We start from the raw sequence: 15396 nt of genomic DNA, 5'->3' as shown, positions 1-15396 counted from the left end.
TCCGAAGGCCAGACCGTTGCTATAGAATATGTTTTTCTTTCAGAGAAAAACAATTCTCAAGGTCTCCCCGTTGCATCCACGCGGCATGGAATCATCTCTGGGAAGCACCAGTAGGCATTCACATGCACTGCCACGAGCCATAGCCGGCGGCTGCTCCACGCTTCGGGGCCAAGGAAAGGATGGGCAAAGGTCCTCACCTGAGAGGTGAGGGCTGCCAACCAGCTTATGGGATGGGGCTTCTCTCACATGTTCCACTGTCAACATTCAAAGGTTTTCAGTGACATGGTGGACAGCTAATTAGAGCATTTGCAGGAAACACACAGGATACAGCACAGTAACTTCAGACAGGTCACCAATACATAGGAGATCAGTTTTCCACGTAAGTTAGTGGTGTTTCAACAACTGCATGCAAGCAAATACAAGACTGTAAACAGACAGATTAAGAGTCAAGGCAAACACCTGATTGAGGCAGCAGCCAGAGAGCCTAACTTGGTGCTATTTAAACATCTAGAGAGCAGCAAACAAAGCCGAGCCCTGGAAAGAAGCAACCAACTCACCATTTAGCAAGTGTTTGTCATCCCTAAGTGCCTGACAGCCCACGTGCATGCATCACCTTCAACTGCAGTACACTTCACAGGGTTTTAGATGCGAGTTTAGCAAGCCATGCTTGGGGCAGCAAGCAAAGTTCAGGGTAGATCTCTGACTAACGCGGGTTCCCAGCACCAAGCTGAGGCTACCCATGCTTCCTCTGCATGGCGGAATATAAAAGGAGCTGTATTATACGCTACTGCCTGGAGCTGCCAAGAACATTGTGTCCAGCTCTTGCATTCACACTTCCAAAAGAATGAAGTGTCAAAAATTGAGAGTCCAAATAATAGCTGCAATAATAATTTAGAGTGTGGGGAAAAAAATAAACAGCCTTAAGGTGAGAACCTTATGGGCTTCAGTCAATTTAGTTTCCCAAGGAGAAGGTTAGAAGGTAGCTTGACTCTGGTCTGTACATTCCCACAAACAATTATTTCTGTTATTAGAGGCTCTTTAATCTTGCTAACTGCAATCCAACAGCCAGAGGCTGAAATTAGAAGCATCCAAAGATACCGATCTTAGGTGAGAATTGTTGTCATACGGGTAAGTGACATTTAGATGTCTTTCCAGACAAGGCTTTCCCACCTGATTGCAAGTGGAGTTCAGGGGTCGCATCCTCCAGCCTGAGCTACACTGAAGCTGGAGTGGTACCACACCAGGCTGGACCCCTCACATTCATCCTGTGTTACAGGAACACAAAAGGACAACAAGAGAACGGCCACGGCTGAGCTACTGTGGGACAGCAGATGGGAATGCACACTTGCAACACAGTGGCTCCCAGGAAAAGCACTCATCATGGGCAACCTGGCTGCTCCTGAGGACAGGGAGTTGGAGAGACCAGGCTGGGAGTGATGAGATAAACACTGCAGAGTGATGATGCACTGCATATCCCACACACAATATATAGCTGCTTGACTCTATTAGGTAGATGGATGGCAGCAAATTTAAGAAGAGAAATAGATTTTTTTTTTTTTACTGAGCTCATTAGCTAAAAAGGTTTGTCTAGAAACATGGGCCCCAGTGTGTCTGAAGCCTGCTGACACATGGCCAGGAGCAACATCTTTCTTCTCTGTTATTACTCTGTCTCTGAGAGCATCCTTCATAGACACTCAGAAGGGGATGGCAATCCCCTGCAACAAGCCACTAGCACCCAAGTCAGCCAGAGGGATGCATACTTGTGCCTACGTAGACATGCATATATAGACACATCTCCATGGGTGGGTGCATCTACATGTGCTTTTAAGTAATGATACATGTATTTATCTGCATACAGAAAACAAGAGCCACACCTGGCTTTCACCAATCAGAGTACTATCTCCTCTCACATCGTGGACTTTCTGATCAAGCTGCTCAGAGTCCTGAGATAACACATCTGGAGAGCAAATAGAATCCCAGGTTACACCAGATTCAGGGTCACGAGCTGAGCTGCTCCAGTGCACGTGCCATGCAGAGCCTCTGATTCACACAAAGACAGGACGTCATGCCAAAGCTGAAGATGAACCTCAGCATATGAAACAGGTTCCAGTCTGAGCCTTACACACACGCAGCTCTGCCAGGCCTGCCTGGCTATCTCCTCCCTGGAGCATGGACTCTTTTTCCCTGCAGAAACAGCAGCACCACTCATATCTGTCATCCTACCAAAGGAGCGATGAGGGTCGGGGATGGATGTGTGACACACACATACAGACAGGCCCCTCCTGACCAGGGGATACGGGGTACATTCATGCACTCCTAAGCTGAAGGAAGTAGGGGAAAGGTGGACTGCAGTAGAAAAGAGCAACGTTTGCAGCAAAAACCAGTTGGCTGCTTCACATCAGCCTGCCCCTTAAATTAAAAGGGAAACAGAGGGTACTTGCTGGAACAGAAAGGCTGTAGATTTGAGACAAATAAAAGAGAAATACGACTTGACCCAGTACAGTCACTTCTGGAATCCACTGCCCAGGAAGCCATGGAGACGCGCACCAGTGGAACAGACATTTTAAGGGACTGGATAATTTTATGAGCATTAATAACATTTGCAGCTATGCAAGCTAATAAAATGTTACAAGGGTAATCAAACTTCATGCTTCAGTGTGTAAGCTGATCACCTGTGAGCACTGGGAAGGAATTTCCTCTCTGGTGCTGTTGCATTGAGCAAGTAGCCAGAGGTAGCCAGCTGCACCGCAGGGACTTTTTCCCCTCCTCATCAGTGTCATTGCTTCTGCTGCTCATGCTTTTGATTTGCTTTTCTTCCTGCAGTAGCTGACAGCCAGCAAAGAGACTAAGCTCACAACATCAGTGAGACTTTTGCTGTCAACTTGCTAAGGTTTCCTGGTACGGTCTCAAGACAATGGTTCAGCCACAATCCCAGAGGAGTGTTAATTCACCTCAGGACGGTGGTTCCTATATGCGCATGCCCTGGCAGAAGGCTCACACCAAGCACAACTCATCACTCCAGCACCCACTTTTACTCCTTGCTGCTTCCACAGTGCTCGAGCTGCATTGCCAGCAAAGCCCTGGCTCCACCATTAACACTGCTCTGAGCCACGTCACAGAAGAGCTGCAGGTACTACAAGGGAAGCCTGACAGCTTCCAAGTTATCCCTACCAATTCAGAGCTACCCAACGGGTTATTTATAACATCTAAGAAGCAACCTCGGTATTTGCAGTGTTTGCTAGTCTCGGAAGTTAAAGCCCCCGTAATTAATGAACTGACAGAAAACTCTGCAATCTGCTAGCACAGGCTTTGCAAGAAATGACAGACTTTGCTCCTGTGCCTACCCTTCTGTCAGAGGGAATCCAGATACCAGCCAGCCAGCTGGGGGGAGAGGCTGAAGGGAGGATGGGACAAAGAATAATCCTTTCTCTTCAAAATAACCAGCATGCCGGCTTACAGATGGAAGTCCAAAGGGGACTGCTTTGCGCTGTCAGACACTTGGCGAGGAAACAACCCGCCTGCTGAGGCTGGCGTTCAGAGATGGCCCAGGAGCCCTCCTGGGCTGAAGGAAAGGGGATGGAGGACACGAGCAGGTCGTTTGCTCAGGCCTTCCCCAGCTGACCGTGGTCTGAGCACAGCAGAGGCTGACCTGAGCATGTGTGAGGTCCTTGGGCAGGCGGGACTGTAGGCCCGGCCTTACCCCATCACCCACCATGGTGGGCACCTGCTTATCACCATGGGGACCGAACACCACCAGAACAGTTCCCTAAAACCCCTCATTCCCTAACGATCATTCTCACCCCAACAAGGACCTCCAGGCCACAAAATCCATATTTTTCCTGAAAAAAAAACTGCATCCAAAGAACTACGCTCAGTGCCCTCCAAACACCCTTCCAATGTACACAGAGCAGCAGCGGTTGGGCTAGAGCATGATACACCCCAAGAAAGCAGTCACTTCCCTATCAGGAGAGGAAGGCCCCTTAAATCACAGTCACAAAGGAAGAAAGGGATTAAATGAGAAGTACAGCCCAACGGTTCGATTGCTGCCATCAGAGCCAGGAGCCGACACACCGCACGGTGCCATACACACGAACCCCAGCACGGTGACAACAGCTCTGGGCCCAGATGGATTTTAAAATTATAGGCCATAAAGCATGACATCATAATGACATCATGGGAGGAGAAATTGAAACCCCCCCAGATCAGAGGCTATCGGCTATTGTTTTATATTCATATCTGTCATTATCTGCGTGCGCAATGAGTAGGATCAATCACTTCCACAGGTCTTTATGGCCACCATAAATCCTGAGCACTTATACCTCAGCCATTTTCTCGTGCACATACGAGCCCATCTGTCGGCTCTTGCAATTCTTCCCCAATATCCTGGCACTGCAGAACCCACCAGCACGTTTCAGGCATCGTCACAGCAAATAAATGAAACCCATGGCCGTTACGAGATGGTACACATTTGGCTTTTGGGTTTTCGGATACCTGTCAGCTCTGCATTTAGTCTCATTCGCCGCCATGCTGACACAGATCAGCACGCTGCAGGATAACCTTCTGACACTTGCACGACCTTTGGAAGTCATTTTACAATCTGTTTTGACAAGCACTAAGACAGCTGCTTCAAGAGGATTGCCCGTTGCAAGCTGCTGCCTCCATCCCCCTTCTGCCAAGCCTTGCAGCAATATATGCTAATAGAAAAGTATTTTTCCATATATGTAAAGCGTGCAGCACGTCAGGTTATGTCAAAGGCTGAGGAGAACGTGCTTTGTCAGCAGAGCTGAGGCAGATGAGACATGCTGGGGGTGTTCCACTTCCATGATACTAATCTGGCTACTTGCACACACGATACGGCTCCTGCGATCCTTAAAGACAGTTAACTCAGTCTTCATAAAGCCTCCAGCAGTGATAAGGGATGGTTTTTTCATAGGATTCTTGATACAGAAGACGCGACCTTTGACCTGTCTGATTTATATTTTACCTGTTTTCACCAGAAAAATAAAACAAAGCAAAGCAGTGATAGATAACTCCTAGAATATCAAAGCATATCAGAGACCTCTTGACTGTGTTATTTCCAGTTATAAGCTAGCGAACTTTTCCACTGCAATGAACTGCTGTTTCCAATTTCCTGACCTCTGTAATATTAGACTAAGCCAAACAAACAGCCTGATCTCTTCACTAGATACCTTGGAAGTACAGAAACGTCCTTCTATTTGCTCCCAGTTATGGTAAAGATACAATTCCTTAGATCTACTAGAATAGCAGGACTGGCTCACTGTCATCAAGTCCAGCTATGCTTGTCCTGCTAATGACTTACAGCTTCTGTACAGAGAACTCATGCACAAAAAGGATCCTCCTGTGTTATCAGTGGGATGGAGAAATGAGAAGGTCCCAGTTGGCTGGCAGTCAAGTTCCCTGCCAACATGTCTAACGGAGGTGCCTTTAAGGAAGTCCAACTGATAGGCACCAAGTAGGACCCCAAGCTTGGACACATCTTAGCCATTTGTTGATGTACAAATAACCTTATTGATGCATAATCCCCGGGAAAAAAATAAATAAACACAGCGAACATTTGAGCACAAAGCACTCTGCCAAAGCAAACCTCAGTTACAATATCAGCTGGATCACAGCTCAGTGCAGAGTTCACGTCACCCTCAAGATATTTCATAAGATAGACATTACAGCACAATCTCAATTCATTACTTCTGCAGAAAGATCAAGGATAACACTGGGTTTGGGAGATGAAAGAGCCTTGTAAGTCACCTTCTCTGCTCTGACAGGCAACGAGTAGCCCAAAAATAAAGCAACCTTGCTTAAGCAGGGCTGCTGGACAAGTCACTTATGAGGGAGTTCTGTGGAGGGGGGAGGCCAAAAAGCTGCTAAAATTCTCCACATCCCAGCCCACTTCAATTCTCAGGTTCTGCAGTCACAAAAATCACTGTATCATTTCAGATCTGCACCTCTGATTACATTCAGGCTTTCTGGACGTGCGTCTTCGCACCAATATCCAGCATGGAGAATGGTTTTAAAAAGCTACCGAGTTCTCCTTACCCCAATTTCCACATCTCCCATCGGCGTCACAAAGTTAACAGATAATTTTAGGCAGCTCCCGAGGCAGCAGTCTGCTTGGAACACTGGACACGCTCAGCATGGCCACCGCCCTGCACAGATACATGGACACAGCCCAGGATGCTCACCTCTCACGTTGCTCAGTGTTAAACACACAAAGCTGTTGTGACCACAGGATTAGCAATTACTGAGATTGTTACAGCTTCAACCATCGTGACAGGCATTGAAGTAAATCTCATTTATATGACATACAGCCGTCTAAAAAATGCATTTTATTTTATTTTTTTTGCAGAAATTCTTCTATCACGTCAACGTGCTACACATGGCTCCCTTTTGAGGCCTTTCCAGATTGGGGATCAGGCGAGACATACAGCCTTTCAGCCTGCCAAGTTTCATACTTGTTAAGATTAAGCCTGAATTCTGAACGTTTTCTATACGGCAGCTCCGTGAATGAGATTAAGGGAGGCCTCTTGCCATTAGATGCTGGCTGAGCATGTGCAACACACAGCAGCGTGATTGTTGCTGCAACCTTTTAAAGCAGGGTGAGCAGCTCCCTGCCTGCTGCAATAACCAAGTGAGCAGAATACACGTGGGGAGCGGGTAAGACAAATTCAATTTCCTTCCCCGGCTGCAGGGATTCAAGATTACCTCTCACATCATCCCGCAAGGTTCCCTGAAGATGGGAGTCCCCCACCGCTGTGCTTCATATGCTGTTTTTGTATTTGCCTCTATAGGTTCTGGATCTTTCTCTGGAGCTGGTACTGAAGCGCAGGCATCTCCCCTCACCCCTGTTCTGCCCATATCCCAGTCTTTAAGCAACAGAGCCAGGCATCTCCACACACCTAGTGGTACCCAGGCTGGACGTGGCTCTGGGCAGCCTGGTCTGGTGGTTGGCGACCCTGCACATAGCAGGGGGGGGTTGAAACTAGAAGATCATTGTGATCCTTTTCAACCCAGGCCATTCTATGATTCTACCCTATGACCCCATTCTCTCAGCCACACAGAGCCAGAAGGCAGGCTGGGCAGAGTTTCTTAGCTATCCTAGCCCAGGGACAGCAGCCCTCCCAGATCGAAGGTTCGAGCAGTACATTCCCAACACCAAAAACCACCAGCATCTCCCACAGCAGATCCCACATTCAGGCTGGTTGCATGGCCGCAAGGCGAGGTCCAAAGGAAACAGCTTCACCTCATCACTCTCTCCTTAACTACATAGGAAAGGGACATTACAGCAGATGCTGTAACTGGGACTCATCACATCTGCTCACTGAGCAGTGAAGAAAGCCACCTGTGACGTTCCTCCACCTAAATGTTATGCTACCACAAATTGCAGCACAATTAATCTCTCCCAGAATCCATCACACTTCTCCATAAGAGCACAGTCCAAGCTACTGAGCTAGCCAGACAAGTTGTGGCGGTAAATAGAATTAAAAAGTCTAATTGGAGATGGAAAGGAGGGGAGAGGGGGGTGGAAATGTTTTTCCTGGTGTTCAAAATAGCTGCCGTTTCCAGGAAATAATAGTATAAATAGAAAATGAAACCATTCCTCCTCCAAAAATACTTCATAATTACATGTCATAAAAATAATTAGGTTATGGTGAATTAGTACAAATGTTTACAACAAAATTGCCATGCAAAACATTATGGGTAATAACATGCTAATTGCTGTAGAAGCAAAAGCTGATTATGTTTCAGCGATATTAAAAGTTGCCAACTCGGCGCTTCCATCCAAGTGTCAGCGTTGCTCAGCAGCACCCAGGGACACAAGGAAGGTTGGTGAGGAGCAGAGGAGATGGCAGGTAGGCAGACCCAGCCCTGCTGAGAAGCAATTCCTAGAAAGCTCACATAGCATAACGCTCACGCAGCACAAAAGGAGGATGCTGGCATCATCAGCCCTCGCTCCACGCTGACGGCTCCGTGCTCAGGCGGACACCTCTGCTACCTGACTGCATCTCAGCACGGGCACACAGCTAAAAGACGTGCTGATTCTGGAAGCAAATTAGCACTCTGGGTAACGTTTAGGCCACTGAGGTCCACATCACACACTTGCGAGCCTATGGGCTTTATCAACCTCCCCCCCCCCCCCCCCCCCCCCCCCATCACCTGGGTGCTTCCATTTAGGCAAAATTCTCAGCTGGCATGAATCAACCAAGCTCCACAGACACCAAAAGGAGAGAGGTGGGAATAAGCTGGTGGACAATTGGATCACTGAGAGCTCCTGGAGACTTCCTAAAGACTTTTCCAAAAACAGACCCAATTCAGTGATCAGCTCTCTCCCAGCCCTTCTTCGTCACCAACACAGAGGAAGGGGTCAGGAGAATGATTTCATAACCTCCAGACTGTTATCCCTTCACAGTTCTAACCTACACCTCAGCTCTTCTCCTTCATGGAGGAAGCAGAGACACAAACACAACCTGGCTCAGCCCACTTAAGCTCTTCCCTAGAGCAACAGCTTTTATCCATCCATCTCCTTAGGTTCTTGGAGTCCAGCTACTTCGCGTGGAGTGTTTTTCTGGAGATCCAGCACCAAAACAGGCTGTAAGAGAGCACCACCTAAAAGCTCCATGTTGGAACACCACTCTCCAGCAGGCAGTGGGACAGAGCAGGGCTGCAGCGTGAGTGAGAGGGCTCTGAAGGAAGCCCCTCTGCAAAGCAGGGGCCCAGCAAAGCCTTCAGAACCAGGGGCTCATCCAGCAGCTGGAGTTCTCCTTTCACACCACACATGCAAAGTGCAAGGCTCTTCGCTCTGCCCTCTGATCCGTGGCACTTGCCAGTTTGTGCAGGTGCACACTTGGAACCTTGCTACACACCGGCAAGCCCGCGGCTGCCTGCCCACACACAACCCAAAGCATTTTCCTCCTGCACTGGGAAGAGCAGGGCTGGTGGCAGTCCTGCTCCCAGCAGCCATCGCGTGCCCTGTCCCCTGCTTCTCTCAGGTGCTCCTGTGCTGGCCACATCACAGCAGACCTCCCACACACCTGTGGGAGAAAAGCTCCACGCAGGGCTCCACACCCTTCAGCTTCCCATCCCTAGAGCCTCCCCTTCTCCCCTGCAGCCTCCTGCATAGGAACAGGGCTGGCCTCAAGATGTCAGCCAGCCCTCCCCAGCCCTTATCTCCAAACAGAGCCAAGCGCATTATGCTCACATAAAGATGCCCTCCAACCAAACAACCTCTTTATCACCGCAGCAGCGCTTGGTAAACAAGGCTGTGCAACCCCTGGGTCAGCAATAAGCGAGCTGAGGGCAGACTGTGCCCTTTGGGAGGCTGAGCACTGCTCCTCCAGCCCACCACACCATCTGCAGAGTCCCATTGCAGCAAGCTCCAGCCCTGCAGGACTGACAGGTTGCTGGGGTTCATGGTGCTACGTGTGTCAGCAGGCTGTGAAGTGGTTTGCAGCAGAGGCGAGCAAACCCAGCCGCCTGCTTGCTGCCTGAAGCTGTGGTGTTGTGTTGTGTTTTTGTGTTTTGCTCTGTGCAGATGAGCTGAGCCATCCCAGCACCATGCACGGAGCCCTCTCCTCCACCCTGCTGTTTCACAAGCTGACTCACGTGCCCAACGCTTCTCAGCCGTGGATGCAGCAATTCTCAGAAGGGTTGTGGTGCTTCAAGAGCTCAGACAGAGGTCTGCAGCACATCCCTATCGATCTGTCAGGTTCCTGATGGGTCACGTTTGCTCGTCTCCAGATGCAGCCAGCTGCTGTCTAACAAGGAGTGCTGAGTAAAGTTTGCACGTATTAGTTGGAGGTGGGAATTTAAAGTGGATTAATGCAAAGTTAGTAAATCCCTACGGGGATGCTCTCGCTCAGAATTGAAGTGACATTAATTGGGTTTACTGAATTCATTTCCAAAGCAAATTAAGATAAACCGGATTACATTTGAATGAGGGCGTTCACATAGAAATTTAGCACAGTTTAACTAATCCTCTTTGGGAGCAAATTTGGCTTAAACCCTCTAAGTGCTCCATCTTCCCGCTTCTCCCGCAGGGAAAGTACTGCATTTTACCTTTGAAAACTTCATTTTCTTTGTCCTTTTTTTTTTTTTTTTCCCCTCCCTTTTCTGCTCTCAAGTTGGAAGCAAGAAGCCTTCCAAAAGGCAGGAACTCCTCCTCTCCTCTGCACGATGCCTGATGCCCAGCAACTCTCATTGCAGAGAGGCGACCTCAGGGCTAGCGCTCCAACCTGCCCATCCAATGCCCATCCAGCCACGTACCCACCAAGCCGCTCCTCAACCAGGCCCCCCAAGTTTGCAAATACCCCATGCGAGCAACCATGGAAAAGAAAATTTCCCTCAAACAAAGCCTTGTTTCAGCCATTAATTCCAACGCTGGGTAATGAGATGCTTTGTGGTGAATAGGCTCAGCGAGCGGCTCAAAGCCCGACCTCTCCCTCCCGCTCGGCTCTGTGGTGTTACAAGTTGTGCTTGGTGGCTCCGGAGCACAACCATCTGCTGTGCCCCGTTCATTATGCACCGAGTCACGCGGTCAGCTCCCGGCAGAAAGCTAAGACAGAGGTAAACTAGTATTTGGAAACAAAGCAGGGCTCTCTCCATCCTAATTAGCGGCAGGTTGCAGAGTGCAGCGGCGGAAGGCGAAGGTCACTTCCCACAAGGCTCTGCTCAGGATGCCAAAACACCCACTTAATTCAAGCGGCTCAGCGGGCAGAGTCAGACCAGAGCAATTACGCTCCCTGGATTTCCCTAAGGAAGGTTTTAACAATGCAACTCTTAGAAAAAAGATTACTGCAGGAGCTCTTTATTCTGCCACCTTGGAGCAGGAGGAAGCGCGGCGTACCCTGCTACTGACTCTAGGAACGGCTCTCTCTTTGTGCCCTTGCACTGGGGGGCAAGCTTAGGATTTTTTTTCCCCCCCATTTTATTTTATTTCTCAAAAAAAAGGAAATGAATAGGAGCAAATTTTAACATTTAAAAAGCAAAGACTCCCGAAAAAAAACCCCCCCACAAACTTAAAGACCTTTTGTACCGAGCCTAATTCTCTCTGAATGCTCCAGGTTTCCTTCTAGGCACTTCCAAAGGAGAATTAACCTTTAGAGGAACCACTGGGGAGAGCTCCTGGGAGCTGCAGCTCCTAAGCTGGGCTTCTGCTTGCCTGCTCAGCCTGGGAGTTCAGGATAAAGCATCACTTCTAACCTGGCCTGGCATTACTGCCTTGCACACACTGGCTGGTTGTGCCCATTTGCCCTCCTACTCACACCTCTCAGCTCTGCAACGCAGTGACTCCCCTTCGGAAGGATCTGTCGGGTTGCTGACATCTGCTGACAGCAGGAGCATTTTCCAGGGGTGCTCCACCAGAACCCAAAGGAACCCTCTTCCTTCCCTTCCAAGGACTCCAAAAAGGGAAATTAATGGTAATTTTCTCTGGGAAAGAAAGCTGCAATATTTAATTTTCTTCAACCAAGAGATGCAGGCATCATGAATCCCTCCCCAGAGGCTTCAAATACAACATGTTGTCCAGCCCCCTATTTCCTGGTCCATCCAACAAGAACTGCTCACCGTCCCGAGCTACACAGGATCCACTCCAGTTGCTCTTGGCTGGAGAGCAACTTCAGACAGAAGCTCTGCAGAAGGCAGAGCAGCCTTCAGTTGAGCGCTGTTTTCTTTAAGTTGTTGTCAAAAGAAGACAACAGCCATCAGTTCTTTCCCCCTGACCCTTTACAGTGTTCAGTGATCACCTGCCAACACCTCCACCCATCAGCCATAGCCAAATTGCATTGCCCAACATCACTCTCCAAGCTGCACCACCATCCCCATCAACACATGCAAAACTCTTTAAAGGTGGAACCCCCCTCATCCTCTGCCAGCTATGTCATCAGTAAGTAATATCCAGCATGGGCACTACAGAGGTTTTCAGCTGTTTATAAGCAGCCTGTAAAATAGCCAGCAGTGCTCAACAAGGCTGCAGCGCATTGCAGCTTTGCCAGCTGTTTTTGGCAAAGAGTTGGCTGCATGTTGGCTGCAGCACAGAGCTAAGGATGCCAGACACATGGGCATGCAGTACAGGTCTCAACCATGGGCCACTTTTTAGGTCATGTGCTCTAAAACCTTCGCCTGAGCTGGCACATCATTTGGCTTCAGATTGGCTCTGCAGATTTGGGTGGCTGGAGCTTGCAAGCAGCTTTCTTACTGCTCAAAGTGTTGGCCAGGTCCATGCTGAGAAGCGTTCAGCCAGAAGAAGTCATTCTGTAGGATGCATGTGTTATTTTTGCCACCAGAGATACGTGCATCTCTCCAGCACACCGGGAACCCCCCATGCCTCCATCACTCCCACTAAAATGTGCAAGTATCCCACTTGCCACCAGCTGCACCTACAGGAGCTCCTGACTGCAGCACTGGTCGCTGCTCCATGGCAAAGCCCTTCAAGGCTCCAGCTGCCACTTACATTTGCGCTGCAAACGCTTACTAACCAATAGACCCTACAGCCCCAGGAAGCCATCACAGAGCACCAGCAGCACCCCAGCACAAAGGCAGGTGCTCCTTTACCTCCTGGGTGCCTATCAGCCCGGGTGGCAGCAACCCATGCACAAGCACTTAACGTTCAGAACCACTCAAATGGCACAGTGGCATCCACGTGCAGTTTGCCTTTCCTCTGCGCTCAACGCAAACTCAGAACAGCAGAAGCTCCTCCCAGCTCTCAATTCAGCAGACAGCGTTTGCTCTCCCCAGCCTGCATCCTTCTGACACTCGCTGATGACCCACAGCACAGAGAACAGCCATCACCTGCCCTCCCCACCAGCACAATGGGATGCCATGGCCCAGCAGAACCACCCCTTCTCCCTCGTGTAGCAATTAAACCTCCCTCACCACGGCCGGAGAAGACAAATGGTGTTTATTGGGATCGCTTTGCCTGCGCACCAAACGTAAAGCAAAACGCCAATCGATACGGCTGCCTCACCTGATGGTTTTATTCCTCTTATCCTCCCGCCCTCCCTGTTAATTCTGTTCTGAGCTGGAGCTGTTGGTGGGCCTTGCCCCAACCAACAGGTTCCCATTAACCCACAGCCCGTGGGCAAGAGCACACGTTCACCTTTTCTCTCTTTTTTTTGGGTGCTTTCATTTATTTTATTTGTTAACCTCTCCCTCCATCAATATTTGATGAGGGCAATTTCAAAGACTTGTTTAGTATGATCTCCACATAAGGAGTCCTTCGGAGTGTTTATCACGTTTGAGGTATAATTACATTCAAATCCTGAGACACTGTTGCTAAGGTTACAGCTGCTTGTGGCTGCTCCAGCTTTTGTATATCTGGAGTTTCCCACCACCCCCTACACACACACACACCCACCCACCCACCCACACCCCATGCTCTTTGCTCCTTTTGCTGCAGGGATGGGACGCACAGGGATGGAGCAGCACCCGGAGCCCCAGCCCTACTCTTGTGCATGGTGCGAAGGGTCCCCAGGTCTCTCCCTTGTTATGTTCTCCCCCCAAGCCCCCAACCAAGGGGACCTCAGCACACCAGCCTGCCCCATCCCAGTCTGGATGAAGGCCAAGGGACACACAGCAACCAGAAACTCTGCTCTTCCCCGCTCGTTTCCCCGGACGGTGTCAGCAAACGCTGCTCTACCCATCCAGCCAGGGGCTGGAATTGAATTGCCTTTGTTCTATTTCCAATCTTAAATAGCACGAACCTTCACACAATAGGCAGCGTTCTCGCTAATCCCCACCAGTGCCTGAAATAAGCTCGCCAACCACGCGGCAGGCACTGTGGGAAGAACAATTACTGTGACAAAGGAGGTGAGTGGGGGACAGCCCCGAGTTCCTCGGGTGAGATGGGGGGCAAACACCAGCACTGTCAAGTCACAATAAATAAAACAACAAAAAAAAAAACCAAAAACACACCACAAAACCAAAACCACAGCGTGAAGGCCCGGTAAAATATTTACAAATATTTCAGTAATAGAAAAAGCTGCCTGCTACAGTCAATAGGTAGTAAAGCAAATTCAGATTGAAGCCATTGTTTACCCCTAAATCAGCTCTAATGCACCAACAGATGCGATTATTGGCGTTCTGCAGGGAATGGCAGCATCAGCATTCATTACAGGTGTGCTCGCAAAGACTCTTTTGGCCACAGGTTCATTTGTAGTTATTAGAATGCATCTTGTTAGCCTGCACCGAGCACGCAGCAAGTTCCAAATCTCTGGGCGTCAGCATGCAATATTTGCTTTGAGTTATTGTATGTATTTTATGTATGACTTTACTGTGCGTCAGTGGCACGGCGCAAATGAGAAATCCCATCTCGAAGGCGCCAAGTGGAATATAGTGGAGTGTTTCGTGTCACCAATGCACGTGGAATTGGCCCATCCTCTGTTCCTAGGGAAGAGCTTCACATCAAGGACGAGCAAGCAGAGAGCTGGCAGGCTGCTCTCACTAAGAGCATTGCAAGGGTGGAAGAGGGGCTAGCTCAGTGCCTGGATGGGTACCAAGCAATACCACAGAGATGGGGAAGCCCTGTTGTCCCTCTCAGGGCACAAACCAGACTGCCACAGAGCACAGCCACCGGGAGCTGAGCACCTCACCGGGATGCACAGCAGCATCCCTAAAGAGGAGGGCCGGGCAGAGAGCTGATCCAAAGCATTTCAAGCAGCTGGGACAAAGAATGGAGACACTGTGGGGGTGAAAGCCCACAGCTGCATGGCTCAAAGCACAGTGGTGCGAGGGACACCGCTTATCGGACGAGGGAAGCAGGAGCAAGATGACCACAGAGCATGCCTGAGCATTCAAATTACAAGCGGGGCTTGTAGGGACAGGATCTGACATTTAGTGCCTCTGTTTGTACAGCGTTTGACATTCATGATAACGTAAGAAGAGCCGATAGGCAGTAAGGCCTTCTGGCTGCCTGGGAAAGCACGCACAGAGGCACAAACAGCTCCGGTCTCCTAAGAGGTGCCAGGGAGAGGTGGGCACGGGTTGCTGTGCAAGTTATAGGAGCACCGACAGCACTGCATAACCTTACTGCCCTGAGCCTTAGCTTGCTTTCCCAGAAGATGGATTTCCTATTCCGCTTGCAAACTTTACAGGACACACATCACACTGGTGAGCACACAGCCCCCCCCCCCCCCAAAAAAAAGAGGTTTTCATCTCATTTGAGGCTCTGAGAACCCATTATAAGAAAATCAAAGTTCAGCACTCATTCTGCTCTTGGAAAGCTATGCGTTACAGCAAGCTTGATGGAAATACCGTCCTTTAAAAGCTACCTCATCCAAGGGCAGCTCAGCATAATACAGTCAGGTAGGTTTAGCATCACAGGTATCAAGTTCCATCTCAACCCAACTGAGCTTGCTTGGAGGATGCAAGGTACAGAATGGAATCACA

Source organism: Gallus gallus, chromosome 9 (assembly GCF_016699485.2).
Source record: "Gallus gallus isolate bGalGal1 chromosome 9, bGalGal1.mat.broiler.GRCg7b, whole genome shotgun sequence".
NCBI classification, from domain to species: Eukaryota; Metazoa; Chordata; class Aves; order Galliformes; family Phasianidae; genus Gallus; species Gallus gallus.
This window is presented reverse-complemented; position numbering follows the sequence as displayed.